The sequence below is a fragment of the Phoca vitulina genome, unplaced genomic scaffold, assembly GCF_004348235.1.
Source record: "Phoca vitulina isolate PV1807 unplaced genomic scaffold, GSC_HSeal_1.0 scaffold20, whole genome shotgun sequence".
In the NCBI taxonomy this organism is placed as follows: Eukaryota; Metazoa; Chordata; class Mammalia; order Carnivora; family Phocidae; genus Phoca; species Phoca vitulina.
The window spans coordinates 3,588,050-3,610,002 of NW_022589723.1; the positions used below are offsets into that span (position 1 = coordinate 3,588,050).

The 21,953-nt window shown below is 40.6% G+C and overlaps 1 protein-coding gene across 4 annotated transcripts in view; it reads left to right on the forward strand.

Moving 5' to 3' along the window:
* Nucleotides 1-21,953, forward strand: part of FMN1 (formin 1) — a 418,828-nt gene that overhangs the window by 345,099 nt on the left and 51,776 nt on the right. The gene's annotated exons all lie outside the window — the stretch shown is intronic.

Here is a 21,953-nt window from a genome sequence, read left to right on the forward strand (position 1 = left end):
ATGAGGCAAGAGCACTCAGGGATCCTTTCAGTGTGACATCTGTAGAGTGGTCATCTTTTCCCCATTTTGCCCCAGGACAGGCATCTGCTGATGGAGCACACCCTGTTCTCTGTGTCCAATCACAACTGTTCTTTGTCAGGCATTTCTTCAGCATTTATGGGCTATCTGCTCTGTGTGAGGCCCTGAGAAAGAATGACGAATCAGATATGAATCCTAGCCTCAGGGACCCTATAGCTCTGACACAAATCTCACTCCACCTTTCAGCAGCCTCTGATGGAGTTGATTAACCCATCCTTTAGAAAATTCCTTCTCTTCGCTTTAGGCAGCATTCTCTTTCATCCTCTCTCTACTTCATGGATACTCCATGATGTCTTCTACGCCGGTTCCTCACCCTCCTGATCTCTACTTTGGGAGGCTTCAGGACTCAGCCCATGGATTTCTCCCTCTCTAGCTCTGCTCACTTACCAGCTGTGATCTCATAAAGGCTTTAAATAGCCATCTATATTCTGATGACTCCCAAATTTTTATCTCTAGCCCGTACCTCTCCCTTGCATTCCAAATTGGTATGTCCAGCTGCTGGTTCAATGTCTTCACTTGGGTGGATCTCAACTTGGTGTCCCACATCAGACTTTGATTCCCCCACTTTACCCCCATCATCCTCACACATGTGCTTTCCACCAGCAAAAGGAACCACCCTGCTTCAAGGTGCTCAAGCCAAAAATCTTGGAAACTTACACCCTGTTTTATCTCTCACTGAGCAACCCAGCCATCAGCAAATTCCGTCAGCTCTTCCTTCAAAATATATCCAGGATCTGACAACTCTTTTCCACTTCTCCTGCTACTACATTGGTTCAAGCCATCATCATTTCTCACTTGGACTATTGTAATAGCTTCCAAGCGCTCTTCCTGCTTCCAACCTTACCCCTCAGATCCTTTTAAAGTGAATGTAAGAGGGGCGCCTGAGTGGCTCAGTCATTAAGCATCTGCCTTCGACTCAGGTCATGATCCCAGGGTCCTGGGATCCAGCCCCGCATTGGGCTCCCTGCTCCGCGGGAAAGCCTGCTTCTCCCTCTCCCACTCCCTCTGCTTGTGTTCCCTCTTTTGCTGTGTCTCTCTCTGTCAAATAAATAAATAAAATCTTTAAAATAAATAAATAAATAAATAAATAAATAAATAAATAAATAAATAAATAAATAAATGTAAAATGAATGTAAGATTAGGTCACTCATTTTCTTAAAACCCTCCGGGGACTTTCCATTTCATTCATCATGAAATTCAAAGTCTTTACCAAACCTACAAGGCTCTGTGTGATCTGACTCCTTACCACCTCACTGTTCTCAATTTTTATCACTCCCTGCCTTGTTCTCTCTGGCCCCTGTAGCCTTCCTGCCAAGCTTTGGGGTTGGCCAACATACTTCTGCTGTGGGAAGCATAGTGGCTCTTCCTCTGGTCAGAATGTGCTTTCCCCAGATATCTGCACAGCGGGCTCCTTTGCTTCATTCTGGCCCTTGCTCTGATATCAGAGAACACCCTGATCAAATAAAACCTGCCTCAGACTCTGTTATTGTCTCTTCTCATTTCTCTGCTTTATATAGCTTCGTAGCACTTCATCTATACTTGAAATATCATGTGTTCATTGTTTTCTGTCTGCTCCCATAAGAAGTATGCTTCTTGAGGTCAGAGATTCTGTTCTACTCACTGCTTACAGTACCGGTAGGCGTGATATCAATATTTTTGAATTAATGAACAGAAGACGTCTTTTCAAGGATTTGCATAAAAGCCACCACATAGCTCAGAGGGAAGAGAAAGAAGGTAGGTTATGAGTCAAGCATTGATGTATGGAATGTGAAGAATATTCCAAGGGAATTGAATTGAATCCATGAAACATATAACAGCTATAGTAAATATATCCATTGTAAGGTTGAGTGATAAATATAATGTCCCAGTTGCCCAGGAGAGATCAGGATGCCAGGTAATTCTAATCATGCTCCTGACCATTCTGACTAAGTGCACCTATCTTATGTAGATCAGATTTCTGACCAGCCAGTACTAGACCAAAGGAAGGTAGCGGGGTTGGGGAGGAGGGGCTGCTGATAGAACTGGGAGGTGTTTCTGGCACAATCACCTGCAGAATCTCTTTGGGGAGAGTGTGAGGAAGTTAGAGATATAAAGAGGCAGTGGAGATTGAATCAGTGGGCAGAGATGGTTGGTAGTCATACAGATATACTTCTAAAGACTAAAAATTTAAAAAAAAATGATATGCTATATCTGGATTGATCAGGAGCTTTCCATTCACCTAAGTTCTACCCTCTGTAAATGCCACCTGAGTGCTCCATTTTACACTGGGTTGAGGATTTGAGCATCAAAGTGATGTGATAAGAGCTGTTAGGTGATTCTGGCTACAATGTATACGGTGAACTGGAGGCAGGGGGACAGGGACTAGAAGTGACCATTTAAGAAGCCATGTAGTAACAGAAGGGAAAAGTGATAAGGATCTGAACTAGGGGTATTTTATGGGAAAAGATACGAGAAGTTAAATATGGATGACATTACCTAAGCCAGGTCTCCAGGATTTAGGCAGCTGATAGAATATAAGCTCCATGAAAGCAGAGACCACCTCAGTTGTGTTCACTGCTCAATCCCCAGGACCCAGCACATAATGGGTGCACCCTAAATATTTGCTGGTGGATAAATCTGAGTAATTGGAAGTGGAAGAGTAGAAATTTAAGATGACAGTGAGACTCAGAGCTTAAGTGATGGAAAGAAGAGAGTGCCCTTATAGGAAGTGAACATTGCAAGATGAACATGTCCTGAAGACCTAGACTTCACCCTAGAATATATGGGGTGTAAACCTGAATGATGTGTCCAGCAGGGGATGGAGATTTGAGTCTAGCACTCATAGCTGGGAAATAGCCACAAAGCAGCAATTGATAAAACTGTAAAGAGATAAAAAATGGAGAGAAAGTAGAGGGAAAAGCAAGCAATGGAGAGAATTGGGCGGTGGGGGGGCAACATACCACAGAGCTAGACAGAAGGAAAAAAAAGGAATCTGAAGAAATAGGAGAAGCCCTGATAGTACACAGCACTCAAGCTAAGGGAAGAGAATTCCAAGGAGCTGATGTTAACTCTTGTAAAGAGGCTGAATGGGGTTGAGTATCAAAAGGCCACAAAAGCCAAACCATGCATGAAGAGAACGGAGTCCAGTGATCAGAAGGGACCACGGGGTGACAGACTTGCCATGGTGCAATACTGAAAGTGGCTCCAGGAGGCAGTGTCCAAATCACATCATTCTTTAATAGTCCCATAGCCATCCCCATATACCTTGGTCAACCACGTATTTGGATCTCAGACCCAAGCTTGCCCATCTCAACACAGACTTTTTACAATGATAAAGCATTTGTCTACTATTACATTATTACCAAGCCTGGAAAAACAGACAAGGCTACCATTTTGATTCCGTTATGTGAGTGCACAATTAGGAGGGGCTTAGGAGAGGAGCTGGAAAAGCCAGGAGTGTTCTGGACCATAGCCCCGTGGCATGGGCACCAGCTGCACCCTGTCATTACTCACCCTGTCCCTAAAACGCCCTATCACAGCATGACCCATACAGTTCTTATTTTCCTCGTGTTGCTTAATGGAAGCCCTTTTGCTCTCATTGTCAGGATTTCTGAGGTATATAAAAGCTTGAGATTTTCTTCTTGATTAAGTGTACAATGAAGAGACCAGCAAGACATGCACTCAAACAATGGGTATGTCATCCTCTTCACCAAATGAGGGGGACAGTTCTGTATTCATTAAGTGCAAAGTTTGTGTGATGTATACAGTTTAGGTAGAAAAATGTGAAGGGATTGGTTCTGGGGAGAAAGCATTGGGACATTTATATATAATGTTGAAACCCAACATCTGAGGGGAAAGGAGTGGCTAAAGTAAAGCTGAATTAGAATATGAATTACTGGGGGAGCCGGGGTGCCTGAGTGGCTCAATCAGTTAAGCGTCTACCTTCTGCTCAGGTCATGATCCCAGGGTCCTGAGATCTAAGCCCCGCATTGGGCTCCCTACTCAACAGGGAGCCTGCTTCTCCCTCTGCCTGCCCCTCACCCTGCTCATGCTCTCTCTCTTTCTCTCTCATTCACTTTTTCTCAAATAAAAATCTTTAAAAAAACTTTTTTTAAAGTATGAATTACTGTTGCTGTAAGTTACAATAAATAGAACCAATGAAATAGGGATGTGAACATTACCATACTCCTGAATAAAAATAAAATGAGGAGCAGTGAGCAGGACTGCACAAGAACCCTCTGTGTTTTATTCATCAGTTCACAAGGTTCACTTCCTCCCTGTGCCTCCTCTATCCATGCATCGGACGGACATTTCCTGGGACTCCTCCTTGTCTGTGTCCCAAGGTTATCTGAACACCAAGGTCACACTCAGGAGGGGAAGGTATCAATTCAAGGGGATTGAGATGCGATGCCCATGGAATTACCCATAATATCTATTTGAAAACAAAACCCTTGTGAACCTTCACGTCATGGAAATCACAGTCCAGAATGAAAAAGCTGCCAAGTTGTTTAAGGTTGTAACTTAGACCATGGGGGAAAAAGATATGCCTGCCATCTGTGTCTTTGGTTTGGAAATTGGAGGACTAGGGCAGGCTTCCTCACAGGATATCTAGTATTTTCCCTACTTCCAGTGGCAGAAACCTAGTTTCTGGGCCAGGAAGGAAAGTGATATTCCAGTTTGGAAGAGGAAAATAACTCTAGGTTTATGTTTTAAGGTCATGACTTAGAAAAAAAATTGACTAAAATAAGGGATGCCTTGTATTTAAAGTCAGTCCATTTTAATTGTATCTGAATGATTTGCTATCCCTTATACATGAGTGTCTATGAGTATGTGGTCAGGACCAGACATGCAGCCCAGGCAGGCTGGGTGACATGCATGCCCTCTGCCCTCTCCCCCATCCCTTCCTTTGTGGGCTCTCCAGCAGCTGGGTACTTTTAGGAAGAAAGGGACTGGATTCCCAGATGCTACTCTGCTTCCAGACCAACCCTACATAACTCAAATTCACAAACTGTAACAGAGGTAATGCTGTTTCCCTGAGAATGTCCCAAAGCCACAGTACCATATTTTGGTCGAACGTTTTGGTAGTATGATGTTAGCATTGTGAAGGGCTTAAAAGAAAGTCTCTGCCTAGGAAGTCAATGACTGTGGAGCACCTGCTCTAGAATTAACCAAGGTGATCAGGGATGGCGAGGGGTCCCCCTTTGAAGAGTGATTCCATTTTCAGGATCACCAGGCATAAGAAAAAGATGAATGTTCAGAGAAAGGTGGTACCTGGATTACCTTTATCTGCTCACTTTTCATGATCCTGGCTTTTCTTGGAGGGGGAAAAATGACTGAAAGTAATAATGGTGGGAATGAGAGGCTGGCAGGGAGGTGAGTCTTGTCCACATTTTGGGGAGAGGAGCAACCAGCCGAGTGGAGCCTGGGCAGTGGCTCTTTGGTTTTTTCTTTGGGGTAACAAATAGAGTCTTGACTTGGGCCTTTGGCATCTGTCTTTGTTTGTGTTTTGCGTCTCTATTTTTTTCCCTTTGAGGCACCCTGAAAAGAAAGGGCAAGGGACCTTAGAGTGAGTTAGCATAGAGTGAGAAACATATCTGTCTATGATTAAAAGTTTCAGTTCCTCAATTTGCCACTACCAAAGCCCGATTCCAGAAGCTGTGTGAGAGGAGGCGATTGACTCAAATGAGCTAGGCAGTCTCATCAGCTTGTAGTCAAGGGACAGAGGATCCTGAGATGGGCTCAATACCATGTTGACATGGTACAAATATAATTTTTCTAATGTTTCTGAAGGGAAAAAAAACAAGTTTAAGAAGAGCGGTTCAGGGGCGCCTGGGTGGCTCAGTGGATTAAGTAACCGATTCTTGGTTTCAGTTCAGGTCATGATCTCAGGGTCATGAGATCGAACCCTGTATCGGGCGCTGTGCTCAGTATGGAGTCTGCTTGTCCCTATCCTTCCCCCTCTGCCCCTCACCCCCAACTCACCCAAGCCCCCCACCCAAATAAATGAATAAAATCTTAAAAAAAAAAGCAGTTCACCATGCGAGGATTTATTTTGGTTTTCAGCAGAATCTGGCAAAACAGGCATGTTGGGGGCTGGTCTCAACTAACTAGAGATAGTTGAGAACAAATAGAACTGGGTTGGAAATAAATCTCAGGAGTTTCTAAGAACTAGGAAGAAATGAGGAAGGTCAGGGTAGAAATTATAAGGGCTATCACTCTCAAAATCCCTCTATGGAGTGAGAGGTATCTGCCTCTTAGTATAAAATTTGAACTTATGAAGGAGCCCAAGAAAGTGAGAATGGAGTAAGAAAATTCATATTTAATTGAATGAGATGCCCACATTCCTTTTCCCTGTGGATTTCAGAGGTTGATCTTGAACTTGAGTTAGGTCTTTAATATGTTTAAAATCTAAGATTATTTGCTAAGAGTTTAAGGGCTTTGGGTAGTCAGTTCATCACATTGCCAAGTCCATTACACTTCAGGGTCAGTGACACAGGTGGCAAACCATTCCCTAGGCTGTTGTTCCATCTCTTCTATGGGCTAATTTCAGGCATATTGGATGAGCTTGGTCAGAAGGCCCACTTGGCCCTTGGCTTTCAAGACTGCTTTGGTGACAGTTGGCTTTCTGTGGGTCTTTTCCTTCATCAATATGGCATACATCCTACTTTTCCAGATGAGACCCTTACAAAACAACCATTGTTTCAAAAGACATTCCCATAACCCAAGCCTTACCTCCCCATCAGTTTCATGAACTAAAGACCAAAATCCTTTTCTTTCCCCTCACGATGTTTTTCCTACTTCTACTCTAAGTGAAGAATTACAGAGCGGGATTGCTTTAGGAGAGGTAGCAGCCATTAGAAGGACCACACCTTAAAATGCAACCATTAGAGATGAGGAAATTAGAAAGATAGTATACAGTAAATGTTCAATATATGATGGGGGGCAGGGGAGAGGAGACAGGAGAGGTAGTAAAATGGAGAAGGGGAAGATAATGTTCTAGAAGAAAAACAGAATTGGGGCAAAATAATCTGTCCCTTGCTTTTCTTTCACTGCCCACTCTAAGCATAATAAATTGCCTCGCCTGCTGTCTTACACACACACACACACACACACACACACACACACACGCAAAGAGTACACTATTCAGGTAACTCTGGATCATAGCTGAAGAGATGAAGAAATAGGAGCCCCAGCAAATGCCTTACATATTACCAAGCCTTGAATTATCGGCAGTTCGAAACACTGCCTGAGTCGTCATCTCAAAAAGCAATTCCCTTTGCTCTGAAAATATTCACATCATCTCAGCAGCCACCACACTGAAACCCCTCTGCACACCGATGCACAGTTGTCAGTGAAGAAAAGTCGCGGAAGCCTTACAGGAACAATAGCTCCTTTGCAAATTGCTGCTACATCAGAAGAAAAGCTGAGGCAGGCATAGAGTATTTTATTTTACACACCACAAACAGACAAACAACCTCCAGATTTGGAATCCAGAGTTAACAAAAGCATTAAATCCATCGGGCTTTGAGAAGGGGCAATGTTTTTTCATATTTCTCCTCTGCTACCATTATTTATATAACAAATGGCTGCAAAATGCAATCATGTCAGATGTTGGAAATAAACTCTTTGGGGTATAGCTATTTTTAAACAACCCATAGTTAAAGGGATGTTTTAAAAACATGCAAAAGCTGAGTTTGTGTTTTAAATCCTAAGTGGTCTCAGGAACTCTGTATTGTTAGCCTGGTGCTAACCTATGGAAGAGAAAAGCTTTTCAACAGAGCCTGAACTCCTTCAGGAATGATAATGTTTTTGAGAGTTGCAAAAATTTCAGTTGGCCATAGATTGAAGCCCAGTATTTTCTAGGCAGATACATGGAAATCCCTGGTGCTTAGTTTTTCCCACTTTGGAGAGCATTGAACTTCTCTTGCAAATATATTCAAAGTACTTCCTCGCCAGAAGATTCTATTTACTGACACCAGGAACAAGCATTCCTTCTCTGCCCCTCTTCTTCACCAGTGGGATCAGAAGTTCCTAAAAAGAATGCTACATTGTTGGAGATTATTTGCATGAGTGGATTATTTGCGTCACTCTCTGAGAGGTTCTATTCCTTTTTTTTTTTTTATGATTGATTGATTGATTGATTGATTGATTTGACAGAGAGAGACACAGCAAGAGAGGGAACACAAGCAGAGGGGGTGGAAGAGGGCGAAGCAGGCCTCCCGCCGAGCAGGGAGCCCGATGCGGGGCTCGATCCCAGGATCCTGGGATCATGACCTGAGCCGAAGGCAGACGCTTAACGACTGAGCCACCTAGGCAACCCGAGAGGTTCTATTCCTGGTCTCTATTCTAGTTGTCCAAGCTTACTGCTCCCACAAAAGATTTTTCCCCCAGTCTAGTGAGTCCTGTTATTGACTCCCTGACCCCTGCAACACCCCTCAACACACAAACACCCCCCACCACCACCCGCCACTCTTTCCCTCCAGCCCTGCTTAGACTCTTGCTCACACTGAGGAAATAGAAGTTTCAGCTTGAGCCTGGGGGCCAAGCTCTACTTCCTTTTTTTCTAGCCAAGGTAACACCCGCCTTCAAAACTGTCCTCAGGTCCCACTTCTTGTGTAGGATTTCCCAAGCTCCTATAATATTTATGATTTATTATTAAGAATAATAAAAATAACATTAGCTAGCATTTATTTAATACTCTGAGCCTGATATTAAGCATAGTCTCATTCAGTTCTCATTTTAAAAACCCTAAGGAAAGCACTGTTGTTACCTCCATTTAGCAACTGTGGAAACTGAACTCAAGACTAGTTCTGTCTGATGTAAAAGGAAGACTCCAATGAGAACAAGTTAAGAATTCATTGTGGGATTCTGGTGGCTTGGATTGGAGTGGGGGGGGGAAAGTAGAGAGAGGGGCTCAAAAGGACAGGTATTTGGATGGTAGAAGCCACTCCTCAAGAGAGGAAGGGCTTTCCTTAGACACACTCCTGTGAGAATAAGATCCTCTCTGTTATTATTAATGCAATTGTCATCGTTTCCTCCATGTCACTTTGCAAGTGTTTGAGAAATTTTTAAATATTTGAGAAATTACGTGGCTAATAAGAGAGGGCAGGTGTCTATTTTGCTCATCTTAGAATCCCCACCACTTAGCATGAAGTGGGTGCTCAGGAAATGCAGATAGAATTTGCCCAAAAAAGTAAAGGAGCATTTAAAAGTGTTCCTCCTCATTTAAATCATAAATGGAATGTAATGCCTTTAGAGATGAAAACGAGATTTTATAAGATCTTAAAAACAAGATCTAAAAACTCTTCCTACCTATCTAACCAAAAGAACAAGGTCAAAAATGTGATCAGGGCAAGAAAACAACAAACTTAAGCAGAATGGAAGACACTGAGCCAGGAGTGTCTGCAATGAACACATAGCCAGGGTGATTTAAAAAAAAAAAAAAGTCTGGGCGCCTGGGTAGCTCAGTCGTTAAGCGTCTGCCTTCGGCTCAGGTCATGATCCCAGGGTCCTGGGATCGAGTCCCGCATCGGGCTCCCTGCTGAGCGGGAACCCTGCTTCTCCCTCTCCCACTACCCCTGCTTGTGTTTCCTCTCTTGCTGTGTCTCTCTGTCTCTGTCAAATAAATAAATAAAAATCTTAAAAAAAAAAAATCGATCTTTTTCTAATGACCAGAAACTAGTCAGATACAAGGATTATGAGATTTTCATATCTCTTGTCATTTGTTAGACAGTCTGTGTCTAATAACTTTAGAGCTAGTCTTTAGCCTTACAGATTCCCCCAATTTTTGGATAACCTGAGTATAGGATCCTGTGTTACCTAGAGAAATGCAGAAGCTCCCTTCACTTGTCCAATGGAAAGGAAACACTAAAATGAGTTGCAGATAAAAGTAATTCTTATCTAGTTATCTCTCTTCGGTCAGCACAAGATACCTCCACAGGTACAGAATTTGGATTTGGTACCCCCTAACTTTGTCACGTGGGAGAAACCTGCCCCCCCCCCTTCATTTCTACAGGAGTATTGGTCTAAATCTCTCCTCCCTTCCACCACTGAGGTCCCAGACCTTGGGGAGTTGTATCTAGATGTAGAACCTGGTTTTATATGCTGACAACAGAACAGTGTTAACTATTTTCATCACTCGTGGACCCTAGTCTTTACCCAGATGAAAGGGTGATTTCCACAGACTGGCAGGGGTCTGAAGATCCTTACTGCTTTTGTAAGCTGAGACAGTAGGTCCAGTTCCATAACAACGGCAAATAAAGTATCTTGGAAAGTGATGGCATCCATCTGCTTTCAGCTCATGCGCAACAGAACCAATCCCTGGAAACTGGCCTCAAAGGAAGGCATGGGCTACTGACTTCATTCTCACCATTTTACCCCGGCAGCCATATATGCAGTCCTTAATATTAATGAAAGTGTAAGTTGGAAGAAATTTTTCATTCTTAGAAAACTTAAAAAAAAAAACAAAAACAAAAAAGCTTTCCCCCTCTCCCCTATCCCAGGGCCTGGTTATTTACCAGCTGGAAACACTAGAAACTAGAAAGTAGAAGGTGGTTTGTCCAGTCCTCCTGGCTCCTCACTCAGAAGACCCATAGCATGGACAGAACGTTTGCCTAGATGTCTGTTTTTACTTAGTGGGAAGATTTGATGAGTTTCATTAATTGGTGCATCGCCATAGACTAGATATTGCATAACAAATTTTTGTTCTTGGATATTTAGCTATTTACGTCAATATTAAGTTAGAGTAGACCTTGAGGAAGCAGAGTGGGAAGTTTTCTTCAATTGGCTGGAGTTTTCCTGTCCAGTTCTGTGTTCTTATGAAATGTATCTTGAGTTTGCAACCAGCTAGCTCTTGCTACAAGAAAGCAATTGTTAGCATGCCCTCCATCTACCAGGGCCTTTCCCCTAAGGGCTGACAAAGCATTTGATGCATAGCACATGTATAAAGGTGCCAGCAAATAAAGAGATTTGCCTTACGTCATCTCCCGAGAAATACTGTATTTTGCCTGTCTCCCTGTTCACTGGAAATGCCATAAAGTCGCAGAGGGAGGAATTCTGAAATCCTTAAACAAAAGATGCTGAAACTCCCAAAGTGTTTATTGTGTCAATATTCCTAGTAGTCAGAGAGACTGCAGAGAGAGCGTGCTTCCTCTCCCCAATCATTTTATTAGGTCACTAAACTTTCGTGGTTTGCTTAGGAGGGGGCATGAGCCAAGTGGTAGACCTAACTCCCTCCTTTTATCTGAGAATCATGACACCATTGTAACCACAAATATTTATCTTTCATTCTCAGTGGAGACGGGTAGCTTCTTTGGATCATCCTCGGCAGAATACAGTGGATGCTATGCAGAGCTAGTATCCAAATTGTTAGAGCTTACAGCCAGACTAAACTCCATTCACTGTTACAAAAACCCGGTGTGGAAAGAAAATTCTAAATGAGAAGAAATTAGGGCATCGCTTTTATTTTTATTAGTGCTATTAATTTAGAGAATTGAAATTCCTCTTGGATGCCTTTCAGTGATCAAAATTTACCAAATTAAGAATCAGAAATCCAGACTTTCTTTAGGAAGGCAGTGAAAGTACAATAGAAAGGATGGATCCTTACTGGGTTTACCATTCTACATCCCAATTTTTCACTCAAGATTGTTTGAAAACCTGCCCATATTGGTATGTATGGATCTAATTCTTTTAACTGCTGTAGATTTTTCCATTGCATGAGTAGGCCATATTTTTCCTTCTCCAATGCCCCTTTCCCCTTCTGTCATTAAGTCAGTTACATCTGTCTGGAAGTCCACTCAAGAGAAGAGCCAGTAATCAGTATACCCTCTCTTCTTCATTGGGACTTTGGAAAGCTAAACAAGACAATAACATAAAATGACTAGAACCCTTTTGTTATGAAGTAGGACAAGAATTAAAACTAATTCTACTTTCTTACATGTTGTGCTTTCCATTCTAGAAGGACAAGATTCCTCAAGCATTCTTTTTTTTTTTTTTTTTGTAAATAATGCAGTGGTGATCATCCATATGTGAAAGTGATGGGAATGTAAAAATAAATCATTTATGGTTAGCTGGGCCTTAATGCCACAAACTCAGCCCAAAATAATGTTGCTGAGACCCAGAAACAGTCATTTTGCTGCTCATAAATGATAGTTTAAGCTGCTGAGTGGATGAGGTCCAGGATTCTCCTTGATCCCTCGATGGACAGTAATGCTGCTTGGACCATAATTTTCCATCTTTCTTCTTGGAAAGTCTGACTGTGGGCCGCTCAGTAAAATGAACGTTGGAAATAGAACTTCTGTCTCACACCATCTATTCACAAAAGAGCTGTAAAAATAAGCACATACCCCAGAACCTAATGGAGACATGGCAACAAGCCTAAGGGAAATGCCATCCCTTCAGCCTCTTTTAATTCCCTTGTAGCTTTATTTAATTTCAGGACATGGTGAAGGCATCAGTCGTAGGCAGACATTTGTGTTTTCTGAACTTGTTTATTCAGAAAGTAGTTGAAAAAGATAAGAATGAATAACTCTGGAAAGAGCCAGAACTAAGAAAACTGGGAAGGGCATACAGAATAGTATTTTCACAACTTTGTTGCTATTTGGAAACTACCTGGAATATTTTAATGAAACTCTTCTATGGGATACACCTAGTATTCTAATATAAGGTAGATCTCTCTTGGTTCCTACACAAAAGTAAACTCATAGGTTGGGCATGAGTTAGACATGGAACAAAGCAGTCCAGTCTTCGACTGGACTCAGACTGGACTCAACAGTGGATGAGGAAGGATGTCAAGGAAACCACCCTTGTTTCTCTAACTGCTTTCCTATTTCTTATGAAATTGGCATATCCTTCCCTAGAATCCTTCGATTCTGTTTTTGCTCTCTTTTCATGAAATCTTCCTACAGCTTGATTTGATGGCATCAACTCTTTCCATCAGTTTCTGAGCATGCCCTGTTGGTCTGTTTTTCTTTTTCTTAATATCAGGGAAGCAGTTTTTTTTTTTTCCCTAGGGAATTCAACCTCAGCCTTGTTCAACACCTTCACCATTGGCCTATAGCCTCTCAGGCTGCAGTAAGCAGCGTCCCCAGACTGTCTTCCACTCATAGAGTGCTTTATCTCCAGTGGACTGCAGGGCATTTGACATTACGCCACCTCATCTGTCCTTCTACTAGCCTTGTGAAAGAAGCAAACATCAGGCCCTCTTGACAGATGAAGGAAAGGATCCTTGAGAGATGCTCCTTTTCCAGGGATCACACTGCCACATCAGTGATAAATTTAGACATCCAAACAGAGAATCAGCTCCCTTGGGTCTCTCTTGGAGTTATTTCTGACTACTATTTCAAACTTTCCATCATTTTCCATCATTCAAGTTTTGTTATCCAAAAAGACCTTATCCATGATTTCCTTGGCCTCTGATTATTACCAATTTTTTTAAACCTCTCAAGACTACTTACTCTAAACAACATCTCCCAAGTTGATTTTGTGTGTCAGGTCTAATACGATTTGAAAAAAAGATTACTGAGTGCCTGATCGTAACCATTCATTCATTATTTATAGGCTCACGTGTTGGATATTGTGCCAAGCAAAGGCAAGAGACAGTTCCCTGGCTCTCACAGCATAGGCTGGAGAGCCAATCCTAAACAGATGTGACTATGGGAGGGCAATTACCATGGATAGAATAGTAGAAAAAATTCATTCAACCAACGTTGAATGCCTACACTGAGTCAGGTTCTGTGCCAGGCACAGTTTATATATATAGTCATGAACAGAATAGATCAACTTATGATTAAGAAGAGAAATAAATAAAAAAGCAAATAACTAGCCCAATGTATATTACATTGTAATATTGTGTATTATAGATTGTGGGATGTTTAGGTTTGGTTGGGCGGGCAGAGCTTTAAGAAACCTGCTTTAAAAGAGTGGAAACGGCTCTCTTCCATGCTGACATTTCAGCCAGGGCAGGATCTAGTCATGGGAAATGTAGGAAGAAAAACACCACAGGCAGAAGGAATATCACAGGTGGCAGACCTGAGGTGGGTGAGAGCTTGGCATACAGAGAAACCAGAATGGGCTAGAGCCACAGGGACTGACACATGCTGTGCATGCTGAGCCCTGATGGCCGTGAAAAGGGATTGGGATTTCATTCATGATTCAGTGGGAAGCCTTAGAAGAGTTTGTAAAATGAAAGTAAAAAGACTGCATTTGTGTTTTAAAAGATTATTCTGATTGCTCTGTAGAAAATAAATGGAAGTGGGCAAGAGTAGATTTAAGGAGGTTATTGAAGTAACTCAGGTGAAAAACAATAGCGCTTTGGGCCAGAGCGATGGATGTTGAGATAGAAAATGTGGTAGATTTGGGAAGTAGAAAAGACAGGGATTTGGTAATGATTTCGACCTTGGCGTTGAAGCAAAGGGAAGCATCAAAAATAATTTCCGGGTTTTGATCATCTTAGTGACTGGTGATGTTATTTACGGAGTTGTGGAAGACTATGAAAGGCTAGATGGGTGATGGGCATTAAGGAGGGCACTTGTGATGAACACTGGGTGTTATATATAAGTGACAAATCACTTCATTCTACTCCTGAAACCAATATTACACTAAATGTTAACTAACTAGAATTTAAATAAAATTTTGAAACAAAACAAAAAAGACTATGAAAAGAATAGGTTTGTGTTATGGTGGGTGGGGGGGACTCAGGGATAATTTGAATTCCTGGACAGCTATTCGTGTCATGGTGTCCAGCAGAGCAAGAGAAATGCAAATCTGGCTGTTGAGAATGTAGTTTGGAGCTGACAATAGAAACCTGAGATTCATCAGCAGAAGAACGGTAGCTGTGTGTCTAGCTAATTATATTAAGAGAGAAGTGAGGAGAGCCACAGGACAACCTTGGGAGCTGGATATATTCAGAGTGCAAGAGGGAGAAGAAGAGCAAGAGCCAATGGAGGAGATGGAGAAAGTGATCAGAATGGTTGAGATATTGACCAATATTGAACATGGACAATATTGTCTGGCTTGCCACTGATAAATACTTTGTCTTTCATGATAACACTCACTGTTTCTGAAAATGTGTGATAAACTACAGAGCATTACCTATATGTAACTAATGCATCAGTAATGTATGATATATTGGAAGTAAGGGAACTACGTAAGAATCTGAGCCTCTGCAAATCACTGCAAGACTCCAGATCCTGCCCAAGTTGACTTGTATTTTGTGACATGAAGGAAATGGGAGATGTCCCTTTTCAAATAATGTTCAAATTTATTTAATATGATCAATAATAAAGTGACCCAAGATTTTTAACAATTCCTTCCTTACCCACTCGTCCTCATACTCCTTCCCCTGGTCCTCCCCATGCCTGCAATATAGTATGTGCTGCCATCCCCAAGCCCTTGTTCTCCAACTGTGTGTGGCTTCTAGCACGTAAATGAAATCTTATTTATGTGCAGATGCCATTTTATAGAACTGTAAAAAAAAGAAGCACTTGGCTTCTGGCAGGGGCATGCAGCTCCAACATGGCCTTCCACTATTTTTGCAGTAGGAGGTTACGGCTCCAGGCACTGTGCCTCTCCCTTGTACGTTCAGAGAACTTCACTCTGTGAAGAAAACTCTGAAAATGGGAAAGTTACCTGTAAAGAATTCTGTACCATCTGTGTGGCTAGACTTCTGTGTACCATCTGTGTGGCTTTGTTTCCACGTAGCTGCTTCAAAATAGATCTTCATGCTCGAGTGGTTAATTATGATTTTTTTATGTCTCCACATCATTACTTGTGATAATAATAGTGAGATTGCTACTTTGGCATTTTATTTGGTTTTTTTGTTTGTTTGTTTTTTAAATGTTACTTTATTATGTTATGTTAATCACCACACATTACATCATTAGTTTTTGATGTAGTGTTCCATGATTCATTGTTTGCGTATAACACCCAGTGTTCCATGCAGTACGTGCCCTCTTTAATACCCATCACCAGGCTAACCCATCCTCCCACCCCCCTCCCCTCTAGAACCCTCAGTTTGTTTCTCAGAGTCCATAGTCTCTCATGGTTCGTCTCCCCCTCCGATTTCCCCCCATTCATTTTTCCCTTCCTGCTATCATCTTCTTTTCTTTTTTTTGTTTTTAACATATAATGTATTATTTGTTTCAGAGGTACAGATCTGAGATTCAACAGTCTTGCACAATTCACATACCCTCCCCAGTGTCCATCACCCAGTCACCCCATCCCTCCCACCCCCCTCCACTCCAGCAACCCTCAGTTTGTTTCCTGAGATTAAGAATTCCTCATGTCAGTGAGATCATTATGATACATGCCTTTCTCTGATTGACTTATTTCGCTTAGCATAATACCCTCTAGTTCCATCCACGTTGTTGCAAATGGCAAGATTTTGGGTTTTTTTTTTTTTTTTTTTGATGGCTGCATAATATTCTATTGTATGTATATGACACATCTTCTTTATCCATTCATCTGTTGATGGACATCTTGGCTTTTTTCACATTATTTGGTTTTAAAACCTAGAAAAATGTGCGTGATCTATCTTATCATCATAAATCTGTGGGGAGAGAAATGCAAAACTTTGAATTTTGACATTTAAGCAATCCCTTAGAATTACAACCCTTGGGGGAGCCTTATTTTGCAGAGGCAGCACCTTTGGCCACACCCTGGAGTTGACAACTATAATAAGAAGTATCTACTTCTGAGACAGGGCCACGAAAGGGTTCCTGAGTGGGAGAGACAGAGTACTATCTTGGGTAGCTGATACTGTCTCGGGATATGACAGAGTACCCTGCCTCATGAAATATTCTGCCCCTCCTCTCTGTTCCCCCAAACAACTAGAATATAAGCTGCAGCATAATATCCCACTCCTGCATCTAATGGTGAGATTCAGCTATAAAGACTGGCTCACTATCCAGGGTCAACAATTGAGGAAAGTCAACAAACTTAACAAACAGAGCTTACACCTGAGAAAATACACTTGTAGGCAGAGCAGGTCTTCAGAACATGTGTTTTATAATCTCAGGGAATTACAAGAGGCCACCACTCCACATAAAAGAATCCAGTAGAGAACATAGAAATGAAAATTGGGGTTGGTAATTAAAAAAAAAAATCAGTGAATGCACAGAATAGTAAAGTAGACATCACTGAAAACAAATTAGTGAATTCAAAGATAGAGCAAGTCAAGGGAATCTTCTAGATTCCCAATGAAGAGAGAAATATACCGAAAGCATAGAGAAATGCTGAGATATAAAAACTGTATTTAGAAATTTAGTCTATTTAATCCAACACCTACTTAATACAAGAGAGGAAGAAATACTCAAACCATATGAGATTACTTCCTAGAAATGAAGAGAATGACATTGCATCTTTTATTGAAAGAGCCCCTCAAGTACCAAATGATAAATGCACAAGTGTACATACTATTAACTCTTTATAATCAAATTTGAGAAACAAGGATTTGGAAAAATTCTGGGGGCGAAATAACAAACTTCTCAGCAGCAACACTGGATGCAAGAAAACAATGGAGCATTAAATGGAAAATTCCAAAGAAAAATATTTTTCAAGCTGGAATTCTACATTTAGTCAACCCATCATGAAAATTAAAGGGACAAGTGAATTCTTTTGAGATTCACAGAGGGTAGGAAGTTGATTATTCATAAATCCTCTCTCAAGGTTATACTCCTCCAATAAGAAAATGAATATAGGAAGAAGTGGAGTAGCAAAATGTGTAATGAACAAATAAATTCATAAAATGATTCCTAAGTATTAGTCACAAGAACATTTTTTTTTTGTAATCTGGACGTAAAGTTGCAGATGATAGCAACACGGGATGTGGCATGGAATGTGGCCCTGAGATTTGGCCAGGGGAGAGGAGAAGCTGAACGTTCTTAGGTTGCTCAGAGTTAGGGTGTAGAGCTATAACTAACTCTAGATACTCTTAGCATCGCAGATATTTGTGTCATGGGTATTGAAACTTAAACGTATTCACTGATCAGAAAGTTAAAATGATCATTTTCGAACCAAGAAGGAAAAATGAAGCAAAGGCAATTGGTGAAGCCAACAAAATTGAGGATAGGGGGAATGGGAAATAGCTGGAAATCCTGGTAAACAAAAGTGAAAAAGTAAGTACGATGGAGATATATACAAATACATCTGTAATCACGATAAACATGAACGGGTCAACTTGATCCAGAGACAGAAAGCCCTAGCCAGGGCAACATGAAGGGAAAAGAAATAACCCTGTTTAAATGTGACTGACAAGACAAACCTGCCATTATTTGCATACTCTGATTATCTTTTAGAACATCAATGCTATTTGAACCGTGCTTATCCATTTCCCAAAAAAAAGAGTCCTACCCCACACAAAGCCAAATGATTCATGACCTAAATATAAAAAGCCAAAAGGCAAAGAGGAAAAAATGTATGTATGCATGTGTGTATATATATATGAAGGAAGTATTTATTGACTAGTCCAAAATTAAATTTATAAATGAAAGATATTGTAAACTAAGTCAAAAGACAAGCAAAACCATGGGGAAAATTATTTGCAATATAGGCAGTAAGGATTTATATCAAAATCTAGGTGATTTGCAAAAATTACAGAGTTTGGTATTATCAGTTATTGGCTGTGAGGAATATTTGACAGTCTCAACTAAAATTCAAGCCATGCCTCCTTGATGAGCAAGCAAGCCTACTTCCATATGTCTGACTTAGAAAAACCTTGCGCATTTGCACAGGGACACTCAGGAGAAGTTCTGGAAGGATAAACCGGTAACAGTAATTGAGTCTTGGGAGAGGATGAGGATGTGTGTTGGGGGAGGCAGGGGGTGGGGTGCAGAGGGCCACTGACGAAGGCTTTCTCTGTAATGTTTCATAGTTTTACAAAAAGAATGCACGTTACCTAAAGTAATTAAAAATTAACTTTTCAAAACCCTTAAGAGTGGAAGTTTTATTTTCAGTTTTGCGGTATTCAGAATCAAAGGCTCTCCCACAGCAGTTTCAAGAAAAAGTAGCTTGTCTTGTCTTACGGGATTCCAGGTTGAGCCCAGTGTTTATGTAATTATGAATCTCTGTCACGGTGCTCACTTGCTACCTAGGAAAAGTTTTTAGATGAAGATGAAGTTATATACACCCTTGACATTGTCGTGATGGATTTTGGTTGGGAATTATCTGCATTTATCTTTAGGCATATCAATTTTAAATGTTTAAATATCTGTAATTTTGTTGTTATTTAACGCTGATGTGGTTGGACTTAATTTAGATCACCATTTGGGATGGTGAAATCTTAAAAAGTACATCAAAGGCAGATTATTCTTTCCAGTCCTGTTTCGTGTCTGCAGAAAATGGTAGGTTATGCACTTAAACTTTTAACTTCATTATATAAGTGGCATTAAACCAGCCATAAAATAATTGCCAATGATAACAGCATTGTTTCACTGAGCTTTTATTCATGACTCTGAGTCATTTTTCCTCCTCAGAATGAGAAGTGGTATTTTTTGGTTTGTTTTTTTGGTTTGTTTTTTAAAGCGAGGTTCTAAATACCCAACTTTTGACCATATTTTTCTTCTGCTTTGGCTTTTTTTTCCTGTCAGTCATTATATTTCTTTAGGAAACTTCTTTAAATTTTTTTAAGGGAAGGACCAAAGCTAGCAAAGAAACAGATGTATCCCATATAAAATATGCAATAAATCTTGTCCCACAAATTCTTTGCTCTGAACTTTCTGACAGAAACTGTCAAATATCCACTTTAATTCAGGTATAAAATGTTCACTCCGTGTCATGGCGCCAACAGCCATATGCCAGAGTAAAGTTAGTGACCAGCCATAAAAACAGCAGCATAAGCACCTTTGAAAAGGTGCAAGTCATCGTGGGTGAGAACGAGCCATATAAATCCATGGGGAATTAATCTCAGCTTTGCTACTATCCTGCTGCGCATTTACAATGCAGGAGTAGTAATACTTTTAAAAGGAGAGAGAATAAGAGAGCCGTGTGTACACCTAATGAGCTTGTGGGAGGGGAGAAGGTGGTTCATGGATCAGAAAGCAATAGCTTTTCCTCCCCCTCCGCGGAGCTCTGGAATCCCCTTGAAGAGGGCAGATCCGAGCCTGAGTTGAACATGTGGGGTGGTTCTTGAGCTTGCATTGCCTGGCTTCGCAGATCATGTGAAACCAATCTCCCCGAAGCGCAATCACAAGAAATGACTTCAGCTTCATAAATCATTGTTATCATCCCACAGGAGGAGGTAATGCTATGGTTTTTCTCCAGTAAAACATTTCAAGCCTCTGGTTTCAGGAGCTTTTCTTTCTTTCCTCCTTTCTTTCATTTTCTTTCTTTCTTTCTTTCATTTTCTTTCTTTCTTTCTTTCTTTCTTTCTTTCTTTCTTTCTTTCTTTCTCTTTCTTTCTTTCTTTCTTTCTTTCATCTTCCTTTTTTTTTCTTTCTCCTTTCTGAAATCAGCTTTATGCCACTTGTGCAATTAGCTTCCTGCCTAAAGGACACAGTGGCACTTCTCCAATTTACCTAATACTTGAACGTTTCCTCCTCTCTCAGATTTTAAGGGAGATCTATTTCCTACTGAGGGGTGTGTGTGTGTGTGTTCTATATTCAGAGACCTCACACTTGCTTCCAAGCATATACTGACCCTCAATATTTTTTCCTATTGAGGATATTTTCTTTATCTTGTATTTTCCAAATACAGAACAGATATATTGGGTTTAAGCATAGTGGAAAGAAATTTTAGCTTATTTTGCAACATAGGACATGATTTTAATACTTGTGGCCATCTAAAACATTTCTAAGCTACAGAAAGCAGAAGACTGAAGGGGTAAAGCAACAGATTATTTCCAAGTTGAATCAAAAAGTAAAACTCTGCTTTAATTATATTTGATAATACTTTAATAGTCCTTCATAACCAAACATTTTTCCCCTACAAGATCTTATTGAAGAAACATTGTCAGAAAATTATTTTGAAATGTTTTCTTGGGTTTCTAGAAAATTATTTTATTTGAATAGATTTCATACCCACTTTGAAAGAAAGGCTTGTTTTTCAACAATTATTTTCGGTCATTACCAATTAAATGATAAATGATAAATTGTCTTTAAAGGATTCATTTAAAAGTTGACCTCTGCTTCAACGCATTAAATGAAAAAGCAAGAAAGTAGGTTATATATTCAGTATGACCTCGACTATATAAAACAGCACAAATGGCTTTGTGATTGTAAGCATACACCTACATTTATGGAAATGAGTCAAAATATTAGCAGAGGCCATTACATAAGAAAGCCTTCTGCACTATGTTTATGTTTTTTTCTTTTTTTTCCCCCTCAGTTATCCATATGTCCTACAGTGAGGAGTTATTTTTAAATCTGGGGGAAATTATAAAGATTCTATAAAAGGAGAGGAGGAGAAGGATGACAATTATTATTGAAAGGTGACTCCAGAGATGCCGCCTCAAATTCTATTAAACTCACCATCAGCACATTTAGTCCAGCAGACCTAGAAGCATGGTGTGGTCAGTTTTAAAACCAAACCTCATTTCTTGGTCCCCTTTTACTGACTCCAATAACAATCGCTTGTGCTAATAGTCTTTCTGCATAACTTGTACTGGCAGGGCAAATTAAATGTGCTTTCATGTGGGAAATATCTTCTACAGTGTCTTCTTTGGGAATCCCAGTTCTCCCAGTACTTTTCTTTCTTGGACACATCTCTGGAGAAACAGACCATCACTACCTTCCTTGCGCCTAGATCCTTGGTAGCATCACAACTATTGAAGTTAGGGTAATTCTCTGGTAACCATTTCTAGCGGACCAATTTAAATCCCCAACTATGACAAATTCTTGACCCTGAGAAAGAAAATGAGATAAAGTATTTTGATGTTCAAAGCAATAACAGCTATCAGGACGGTT